Raw genomic sequence first — 11,945 nt, forward strand, 5'->3', positions numbered from 1 at the left:
ACTTAAGAGCCATGAAAAGTTTACAGTCTGAGGGACTTTACCTTTATTGTAATCATGACATTTGTCAAATTCACTCTGTCGTCTTTCATTAATTATCACAAACCTTAAACTTTTCACTTCTCCATCTTTTAATGTGAACACGATGGCTTGCACTGACAATTGTAATTGCTGCTTAGAGCAATACTTGCATTCTAATTCTGAATGTATAATGAGACAAAAGAATGGATGAGACAGAAGACAGCCATTTAAACAGCAGTATTTTCAAATTCCTGTCATGGGACAATAAGTAGCTCCTCCCCCAGGAGTCTCTGGCCCCCGATGACCACTGGGGGAGAGAGGTGCTGATTGGCCAGCATTCCTCAGTTCCTTGGATTTAACTCAACGAAAGGGTCATGTGGAGCCTCTTACAGCTCCGTTCGAGCAGTCCACGCTACTCACCTGAATTAGGAATGGGAACCCAGCCTAACGGATGTTATGGATCTAGCTGTTTGCCTGTTTAGAGGATGCGGAAGAAATGTTTTTCTCCAATGGGCCAACTAGTAGAGGACCAGGGAGATTATTTTTTTTTTGCCTTCCTTGCAGCACTGTCAAGCCACAGTGGATTAAGTGGGAATGTGTTTAGTACCTAATTCAGGTACTGGAGTGGAGTTGCTTATTCATTGCAACTTTTGACCCGTTTCCAGTGCAGTTAAGTGAATAAAATGAAAGTAAAAGATTTGGGATTTTGGTGATGGGCCTTGGGCTCATGTGATAGGGTGAGATCTTGTGGCTCTCATGGGCCAGGGACCCTGCTGCACCCTCTGTCCTTCTCAAGGGAGGGGAGTAGTCCTAGGACTCCGAGAGAGCTGAGTCTACGCCACGTTATGGGTTATATAGTAAGGAGCCCTGTAACCTCAACACTGGAACCAATTAAATCCCCGGTATAGGAGAGTGTGGATGATGGGTTAAAGTTTAATAAAAGTTACAGCCTGCTGCTTAATTTCATGTGTCTGTCCTCATTTTGCTGCTGCATTCACATCAGTAGGTAATATCCTTTTTTTGAAAGCTGAAGCTACATCTGCATTACCAGTGCTACAGCTGCAGCTGTGCTGCTGTAGAATAGATGCTTCCTACATGAACTGAGGGTTTTTTTTTTTTCATTGATGTAGTTAATTCACTGTTCTGAGAGGCAGTAGCTAGCTGGACTGAAGAATTCTTCTGTGGACCTAGTTGTGTCTATAGTGGGGTTAGGTTGATCTAACAATAGTGGTCACAACATGAAATTTTTCAAAGCCTCAAGCAGTGTAGCTTGGTTGATCTAATTTTTAAGTCGATCAGGTCTTAGGAAAAAAATATACCAGTTGAGATACAAAAATATTGAATAGTCTTAAAAATATGCAGTCTTTAAAATAGTATCTCCTTTACTTAAGCCAACTCTGATGTATCAGTTTATGGTTGATGGAATGTCAGCAACATAGCGTGCTTGATTCATTTTTACTGTAAATGGGAGTTGGCATTCCGTGAATTCAGGGAACCTGGAAATGAGAGGTGGCAAGGAAGATTTACAGTCCTAACTTGCTGTCTTGTTTGCCCTGGTTATTGGTGGCATTCAACATATAGCTTAACGAATTGCGTGATAGAAACATTCACTGGCATAACTGCACCTATCCTACCTGTTTCGTTGGCTCTGTCATGCTAGAAATTATTTTGTGATGGTACATTGTAATGGATGATCACAGTAACACCTTATGGAAATTAACTCAAGCTTACTTTGTTTGGATCTTCTTCTGCCTAGCCACTGAAAGTTTGTTCACTGAGTTGTCTTCTGCAATTTCACTCTAATGGAGCAGCATAGATCTTAGATATGCAGTGACCAGAAAAGACCCCAAAAGGGCATGGGAAGAGGAAGAATGCAGACCAATTCCAGAAAAGGTTTGAGGAATGGGGTGGTGGTAAAGAAGAGACAGCCTCAGAAGTAACCAGGTGTGAGGAGTAGAGCAGGCAGGGTGACAATAGAATTGAATTGCTTAATATTCAGGTAGAGACTTTGAGTGTCTTTTGTCTATCAGATTAGCAGATGAACACACCTAAAAAATCTCTCCTAGGTTTTTTTTATTTTCTCCATTTCAAAGTTTATGGGAGGAAAAGGAAATGATGTTAGATCAAATGTATTACCGATCTCCTAAAACCAAAAATGAAAATAAAGCATTGAACCATTCAAAATATGAGTTTGACTACCATCATAATGCTATTTTAATTTTTCTGTTTTAAACAGTTTAACTGTTGATTCTCTCAGTATTATGACCACCAGACCTCCACAGTATGCTTATCTTTTACAGAGATTTTAGAACAAGTGGCAGAACTGTCTATTGACCTGTGAAGGATCTTAATAGATTTCCCGCCAGAAAGCTCTGCTCCTTTAGAAAGGGAACAAATGTTGAAAATATACATGCTCTATTTAATAGTCTTTGCTAACTAATTGTATAGTCCCTGATGCATGAAAGCATTTAAGCAAGTGCTTGACTAAGCATATAAGTAATCCTATTATGTCAATAGGACTACGCATGTGCTTCAGTGCTTTGGGGGATTGAGGTCATAGTATCACTTGTAAAAGTGTAGTGAATTTAATCTGAGTTAGTTTTAGTGTCCTGTCTTTTTGTGTTCATTTTTGAAGGGGGATAAAAAAAATGGAATATTTGTTTGCCCAAGTTTTGGTCATAAAAGAGGTCAGATAAAGATTTACACTCTAATAATCCCTTTATAAACCATGAATAGGATATGTGAAATGAAGTGCTCTGCAAAACAGTCATAATCTAGAAAATGTTTAGGAACATGTTGCATGTGATATAATTTCATAATAAAAGTAAATAGGTTGGTAATTTTTTGGCACAACAAGATACATAACATAGAATGTTGGACAAGGTGTTGTACATGAACAGGTTTGGAGGTTCCAAGAACACACACACAGGTTTTTCTCTTGTTTTTTAACTAAGATAAAATAGGGCTAAGAGGTATGACTTCTGACAAAATGTGTCAATCAATGTGGGGAACAAATACACTTGCCCTAAACAAGTGGGAAAAAGACTTCTGCCTCACTGAGCTTCATAGATTTTTTTTCTTTGATGAATTCAATGATTTGCATAAATTGCATATATAGAAAAAATGACTGAATGCCAGCTACTTAGATGGGGAAGAAGTGATATGGCTACTTCGAATGCAAACCTAAAAGTGATGAGGATTAAAATCTTTGCATTGTATTGGTTCCCAGTATGACTTTATAATCTAGGTTTAAAATATGATAATATTTGTATTTCCTTAAACAAAATCAGAAAAACACTCACAACTTTTGGAATTTTCCTGAAAATATTGGTGTGGTATGTTAATGACAGTAAAATTGGAGGAGAGAATATTTCATCTTTGTTTCCTTGCCACCTTCTTTGAGGTACAGTATTTAGGCATTCAAGAGGTAAAGGTGAAGTGAATTTGTTCCAGTTCAGTAGTTGATAAAAATGTTGTTTTCAATATGGAAAGAGTTATCAGGCCCATTTGATGAAAGCTTAATCTCACATTAACTCAAAGATGCATATTATGAAAATTCACTCACAAAACTTTGTTAATACAGAGTTGTGGTTGCCTGGTGGCGTGGCGTGTTCTTCAGAACATCATTTGCAAAACTTAACCCTGTGAAAACCAGGAAATAGATTTAAGGAACAGAACAGCTGTTCTGTAATAAATGAGTACTATATGTGTATATAAGATCCATTTCTGAGTAGCATCTGCTCGTTCTTTATTCCAAGGTCAGATTGTTAAATAGTGGTTCAGTATAGAATGTTAGTGGGTGGTTGAAAAAGATCCTCATCCATACATCTTAGTCAAAATGTTTCAGCTTCACGGAATAAGGTATAGATCAGTTGTTAGCTGCTGCTCTGTCAACCAAGGACCAGTGCAAGTGATGCGTTATTTGCATTAATATATCTTGAGGAATTTCTGGGTATGTAAGTAATGTTTATTCTTCCAGAAGTGTTGAAGTGATCACCACTGATAACTTTGAGAAGGGGGACAGGGATATTTAATATTAGAATTTGTCAGTGGAATTGTTAGGACAGCGGTCTGAAGATTTAATTAGGAGGATGTGGAGGATTATATTTAAGAAACTGGTGGAAAATGCCTTTACAAATGAAATATGTGTCAAAGAAGAAATGTAAACAATATTAGTAATTTAAATTGTAGAAAGAAGGATGATAATAGTTCTGTGAGTTGTCATGTAGAGAAACTTTGGAAGAAAAGAGAGACCTGCTAAACCTGCCAAAATAGATGGGTCATATATTGATTCTTCTTCCTCATATGTATTATTCAATGAGAAGGAAAAAAATCCAATTCTGAATCTCATGGTTTGAATATTGATACTCCGGAGCCATCTGTTTCAAACAAAATATAATACACAGTGGTCAAGAGGGGGAAAAAAGAAAAAAAATTTAAAAAAGCATGGAGTAGAAAAGGAAGACAGATTCAAGCAAATATTTCCCATTTGGCTGTAGAATGTCCTTATTAAAAGCAAATAGAAATTTATAAATAATGTCAGAAGAATAAACAGGAATCTTACTCTATTTGTATAGAGTAAAATCTGAGATGACAAATTTGAACATTTGTTGATTTGGCTTTTTGTATCTAAAATAGATGTTGCCATTTCTGCAGTGGCAAAAAATACAGTAAACTTTGCAAAGGAATAATTTGTCACTAGAGAAAAGACAGAAAGGAAAATACTCTCTCAGGGAAAAAAGTATGAAAGATCTTAAGTGCTGGTTGTCATATCCAGTGTAGATCCAGCTATTAAAATTCCTGAGCAGACTAGACAAATTAATCAACAGATAACTTTCCTCAATATGACATAATGGCTGTAGAAATGGAACCTATTGGACTCAAGGAAAAATTACTATCCTTAAAGCAAACTCTTTAGTGTAGATAATATTCTAACATTGGTGTACTGAAAGAAGAATTAACCCTAGAAGAGGTCATGCTATTAATTTATTGGACTTTCTTTGAGTGTGCATGTCTTCAGATCTTAGTGATGATGTGATAATAGATCAAGTAACAGTATTGGGTTATCATTAACACAGATAAAAAGTTAGCTTGTTTTCTTCATTTTTTCATGTCCTAATTTATTTTTTTAGGAGTGGTAAATGTGATAAAAATTGTATGATTTGGATTCTGTGTCAGATTAATTTTATTACTAAAATTATTCTTTCTGTTACAGTAATTCTTGGAGGCCTCAGCTGAGATCAGGGCTCCTTTTTTCCTAAGCACTATTACGTACAATAAGAGACAGCACTGACCCTGAGGAGCTTAGCCTCTAAGTAGAAAAGACAGAGGCCTTGGCTACACTGGTGCTTTACAGCGCTGCAACTTTCTCGCTCAGGGGTATGAAAAAAACACCAGTGTAAACAATGCCCCAGCGCGGCTGCAAGCTAATCTCCACGGGGAGGTGGAGTACCTGCAGCGCTGGGAAAGCTCTCTCTCAGCGTTGGCGCTGCAACCACACTGGGACTTCAAAGTGCTGCCGCGGCAGCGCTCCCACAGCAGCGCTGTGGAGTTTTGAGTGTAGCCAAGCCCAGAAGGTGGAAGAAAGGAAGTATTGTTATCCTCATTTTAGACATGGGGAACTGGAATCAGGTTTTCAATTGGAAGACTGTTTTCATTTTATTTTTTTATTTAATAAAGTGTATAATACTGTTTAATACAGTTTTTAATATTATGCAGAACTGTTCTTAAAAAAGGGGATGGGGAGGTTACATATCACCTGAGCATCACAAATCTTTTTCTTCTCTTTAAGAAGATGACTCCTGGAGACTTCTGGATTTCCCAATTGTAGTGAGAAGTCTGCGGACACTTATTTTGTCTAAGGCAGTGGGAAATGTGCTTTGAGGGTTTTTTAATGTAAAAATAATTATTAAATCTGAGTATTTGCTTTATTTTAGTCATAATGTATTGTGAAGCTAGAAGTACAGTAGGGAAGTTAGTTGCTGAAAGTGTTTGAAATATTTATCCTGTTTATCTTGACGTGAGCTGCCTTAGACTGCTCTATTAGGTATTGTTTAATTAGTTATTTATTAGCCTCAGTGAACTCTTATCTGTTACCTGGACTCTGGACCTTATAAAATAGGGGTGGTTGGGAGGAAGGGCCATTCTTTTACAGCTTGTATATTACAACGTATCTAATTTCCTTTAGTGTTCATTATTTTTGAATGGTCTCTGGAGTACATCCACAGCTTGGATGGGTCATTCAGTCCCTTGTTCAGAGCTTCAGTTTGTAGCAAATTTCCTTCTGAGGTAAGAAGCAGGACTGAAGACAGAGTGGAGGTGTTTCTAGAGCCTTTTATAGCTTTTTCTATGGGCTTGGCTACACTGGAGAGTTGCAGCGCTGGTGAAGGGGTTACAGCGCTGCAACTCATTCTGTGTACACACTTACAAAGCCCAGCCAGCGCTGCAACTCCCTGGCTGCAGCGCTGGCTGTACACCTGGTCTGATTGGGGTGTAGCGATTCCAGCACTGGTGATGCAGCGCTGCTCATCAGGTGTGGACACCAACAGCGCTGTTATTGGCCTCCAGGGTATTAAGAGGTATCCCAGAATTCCTTCGCACAAACAAAACCGGAAACGGCGTGCACCAATGGACGACCTGAACACAGCTTCTAAAAAACAAACACGATTGCTCTTGATCCGCGCAGCGAGCCGAGGAAGGGGAATTGCTTTGGAATGTTCACAGTTTTACGTTTGAGGGAAGAGGGGAGTTCCGTGTTGAGCCAGCTTGCTATGTGGTCTGGGCATTTAGGGTGCATAATTGCATTTAGTGAATAATAAGGGTGGGGGAAAGGGTCAAAACTTTTAAAATGTTGAAAGGTAGTGTTGTATCTCAGTAGTCCTTAAACTTGCAAGGCAGGGAGCTGAGAACATGCTGCTAGTGTTGTTGGGGGGGAGGGAGAAAATGAAACAGCACGGGCGGGGGCGGGGCGAGAGGGAGTCGTGGCGGAGAAGCTGCTTATTGGTCTGAAGCCTTTTGCATTTAAGAGTGATGTGAGGATGGTGGGGAACATGGCCAGAATTTGAAGGCAGGGAGCTGTCACAGTGTCTGCTCCAAAAATCCACTCTCTCTGTCTCCCCCACGCTCCCTGTCACACTCCACCTCACCCCCCTCTTTTGAAAAGCATGTTGCAGCCACTTGAACGCTGGGATAGCTGCCCACAATGCACCACTCCCAACAACGCTGCAAATGCTGCAAATGTGGCCACACTGCAGCGTTGGTAGCTGTCAGTGTGGCCACACTGCAGCGCTGTTGCTACACAGCTGTACGACCACAGCTATAACTCCCAGCGCTGCACATTTCCAAGCGTAGCCAAGCCCTATGTGGAGGGCATTCCATTGTTTTTACTATGGAAAATCACAGCAAAAAGATGGAGTTTGGAGTTACACGGGCAAATCACATGTCCATGCATTTCACCTAGTCGTGGCAGGAAATTCCATTAAGTGTAGATGGGCATCTCCCATGGTCCTTTGTCAGTAAAATATTCCTTTGATGGGCCACTCAATTTGAATAGTTCCTCCATGATGTGCTGGCTAATTACTTCGTGGGCGTTACCCTTGGAGCAAACATTTGAAATCCAGGTATAGAGCCAATACTTAAAACTTGAAAAATGATACATGCATACAGATAGCATAATCATAACCTTTTCATAGACACCTCACTCAACAACCTTTGTACAATATTTGCTGCAAATATATAATAGTAGTTGCAACAATGATCCATATCATCATATTCTAATCAGATAATGTCACAGGGTGTCAACAAGCATCTGGACCAGGGTGATCCAGTGGACATAGTGAACTTACATTTTCAGAAAGCCTTTGACAAGGTCCCTCACCAAAGGCTATTATGCAAAATAAGCTGTCATGGGATAAGAGGGAAGATTTCTCTCATGGATCAGTAACTGGTTAAAAGATAGGAAACAAAGTAGGAGTAAATGGTCAGTTTACAGAATGGAGAGAGATAAATAGTGGTGTCCCCCAGGAGTCTGTATTGGGACCAGTACTGTCCAACATATTCATAAATGATCTGGAAAAAGGGGTAAACAGTGAGGTGGCAAAATTTGCGGATGATACAAAACTACTCAAGATAGTGAAGTCCAAAGCAAACTGCGAAAAGTTAAAGGGGATCTCACAAAACTAGGTGACTGGGCAACAAAATGGCAGATTAATTCAATGTTGATAAATGCAAAGTAATGCACATTAGGAAACATAATCCCAACTATACATATAAAACAATAGGGGTCTAAATTAGCTACTAACACTCAAGAAAGAGATCTTGGAGTTGTGGATAGTTCTCTGAAAACATCCACTCAATGTGCAGCGGCAGTCAAAAAAGCTAACAGAATGTTGGGAGTCATTAAGAAAGGGATAGATAATAAGACAGAAAATATCATGTTGCCTGTATATAAATCCATGGTACACCCACATCTTGAATACTGTTTGCAGATGTTGTCGCTTCATCTCAAAAAAAAAATATTGGAATTGGAAAAGGTTCAAAAAGGGCAACCATAATGATTAGGGGTATGGAACAGCTTCCCTATGAGGAGAGATTAAAAAGACTGGGACTTTTCAGCTTGGAAAAGAGATGACTAAGAAGAGATATGATAGAGGTCTATAAAATCATGAGTGGTGTGAAGAAACTAAATAAGGAAGTGTTGTTATTTACTCCTCCTCATAACACAAGAACTAGGGGCCAGCAAATGAAATTAATAGGTAGCAGGTTTAATACAAACAAACAGGAAGTATTTCTTCACACAATGCACAGTCAACCTGTGGAACTCCTTGCCAGAAGATGTTGTGAAGGCCAAAACTATAACAAGGTTCAAAAAGAATGCATGGAGACTAGGTCCATCAAGGGCTATTAGCTAGGATGGGCAGGGATGGTGTCCTTAGCCTGTTTGCCAGAAGCTGTGAATGGGGACAGGGGATGGATCAGTTGATGATTTCCTGCTCTATTCATGCCCTCTGAAGCACCTGGCATTGGCCACTGTTGGAAGACAGGATACTGGGATAGATGGACCTTTGGTATGACCCAGTATGGCCGTTCTTACGTTCTCCCTCGGCAGGCCAAGCAGAAATCTGCTGGAACACATGACCCTACGTGCCCCCCACGCATTGTCTATGGGGTTAATTAGTTACAGATAGAGTATCTTTATTAAAACTATGATTTTTAGTGTCTAGCAGGGTTATGAATTTAAAAGTATTGTGCAGGTTTCTTTTGAAGATGGGGACTGGTAGGTCAGATCTAGAGCGATCGCTCTTGAAAGTTAGTGTCTCTCAAGTTGGTCCATACCTTGTCCACCTTATCTCTCTCACTTAAAATATGGGATTCTGCCGTAGCTAAACTTCAGAATGGTCTTCAGGGGTAGTCCTAAGTAAAACACATTGCAGTAATAGAATATGGATGTGAAGCAACCTATTGTGATGACTGTATCAGAAAGGAAAGGGAGCAACCCAACCTCTTGGTCAGCCAAAGCCAAAGAAATACTTAAGAATCTAGGGACATTCAGAAGTTTAATAACACTGGTGTTGCAAAACACTTTCACAAACATTTGTCATAAACCCTCAATAAAAGGAGACTGCACAACTCTGGCTAGCCTCTCTGGTTCCTTCTACCTGTTTAGCATCACATGAGGATTAAACTTAAGATTCACACCTAGGTGAAAGCTACCTATATTGGATAACACACTGATAAAGAGGAGACTATTAACTCTAGGTTTTCTTGAAGAGTCACAGAGCTGATTATCAATTTATTGCCATTTTTGGCTGTAGCCAAAATCACCTCAGCATCTCCCTGTAAAGGTGTGGGAAGTTCCTGCATGCCCTCTTGTGACCAGCTGTGGTAGGGGAGCCCCACCTTATTTTCCCCAATTAGGCATTGCCAAAATCATGTTAGCAAAGCTGGGAAAGGAGAACCCAGTACATAACACAATAGTATGTCTTCTTTAATAAGGTTACAGGACAGGAGCAATTACAACAAAGAGTATGTAATGTTCTCACCTCAGGACCCTGGTTCAGAGCTTCCAAACTTAGTTATCAAACAGTGTGTCTGAGTCTGGTTAGACTAGTCTCCTGGATGCTGGGAGAGAGAACCCTCTCCCTTGTCCAGATTCCTGTTTAAATAGCCCACCCTAAGGTTGGGCAGGCCTCGTTGATTACATATTAGGCTGTCCTGGCTATAGGCTCCAGCCTGTCCCTTAAAGTGATATAAACATTTTATTAAGATGATGTTAAAAAATGGTACAGAGTTTAAGCATAGAAGTTTCTGGTTATCAGGTAATAATGTACAGATTATCAAGGTGTGCGAAGTTTGGTTTAAGATCGGATGATGTAAGTACACTCCTTCACACTCCTAGGGAAGCTAAACATTAAACAGAAGAGGTCATAAAATCTGATGATTCTCAGGGCACCCAGGACTGTGAGTCACCTTGTTACCCCTTCTCTCAAGTGTGAGGGAATATTGCTTGAGCTTACTTGGGTGTTAGCTCCCTGACACCACCAGCTTGTTAGCCACCCAAGCACTCTCCTTTGGACTCTGTCACCACTTACTTTGCCTTGCAGGTTAACATTAGGTGCATCCCTGGTGAAACATTCCGCTGTCATGCCCAGCCTTTTATCCACTGTACACTGACAGTAATACCCGGTCCCCAAAAGAACAATATGCACACCAGTTTGTGTTATTCAACCCAGAATCAGCACCTTGCTTCATATCAAAGCTCTTAGGTATATTTATTGTGAAAACCGGGATACATTTATTATCAAAAATTCAAGATTAAAGTGATTGTGAGTAAGGGTATTAGAAACAAATGGTTAGAGATCAAACAAAATTATAAAATGCTGTCTAGAGATTAAACTTAACCTCCTGGCTAAAGTAATTTTATCTAACCCAATGTTGTCTTCAGCTTTTCAACCAAACCTGGCTGAGATCCCATTTTCATAAATATAAACACATAGCCTGTTTACTTCCTAGGTATAGGTTGCAGGGTTTTCTTGTTTTCCTCACAGATATACCCCCAAATCTTGTTGTCTTTGTAAACAGGCAGGATAACCGCTGGTGGTTTATTTTTCCTGTGTGCTGCTTCCCTGGTTTTCATAGATGCTAGGACTGGAAGGGACCTCGAGAGGTCATTGAGTCCAGTCCCTTCCCCTTATGGCAGGACCAAATACTGTCTAGACCATCCCGGATAGACATTTATCTAACCTACTCTTAAATATCTCCAGAGATGGAGATTCTACAACCTCCCTAGGCAGTTTATTCCAATGTTTAACCACCCTGATAGTTAGGAACTTTTTTCTAATGTCCAACCTAAAACTCCCTTGCTGCAGTTTAAGCCCATTGCTTATTGTTCTATCATTGGTTGAGCGTAAAAGGATTGCGTGGTATTTTACAAAGCACAAGCGAAAGTGCTCCACTTTAGAAGGACAGTCAGTTTCAACATACAGGAATGGGAGACACTGTTCTTAGAGGGAGTCGGCAAAAAGGGATCTAGGAGTTTATAGTGGGACCACAAGATTAAATATGGTCAACAGTGCGATGCAGTGGCAAAAAATGCAACATGGTTCTGGATGGCTTCAGGTCTTGTATTGTGGCAAGACCAAGAAATTCATCTTCCGCTCTACTCTCGTGCGTTAGAGCCTCAGCTGGCAGTATTGTATCCAGTTCTGGGCACCACATTTTCAGAAGGAATGTGGAGAAATTGGAGAGGGGTTCCAGAGAAGGCACAGGAATGATTACAAGTCTTGAGAAATGACCTATTGAGGAAGCTGAAAGAATTGGGTTTTTTAGGTTGAGAGAAGACTGGAGTGTGGACATTGGCTCTTTTCCAGGGTATCTTAAAGGGTGTATTAAGGGGAGGAAGAAAACTTGTTCACTTGCCTTCTAACGAC

Source organism: Chelonoidis abingdonii, chromosome 3, assembly GCF_003597395.2.
Source record: "Chelonoidis abingdonii isolate Lonesome George chromosome 3, CheloAbing_2.0, whole genome shotgun sequence".
Taxonomy (NCBI): Eukaryota; Metazoa; Chordata; order Testudines; family Testudinidae; genus Chelonoidis; species Chelonoidis abingdonii.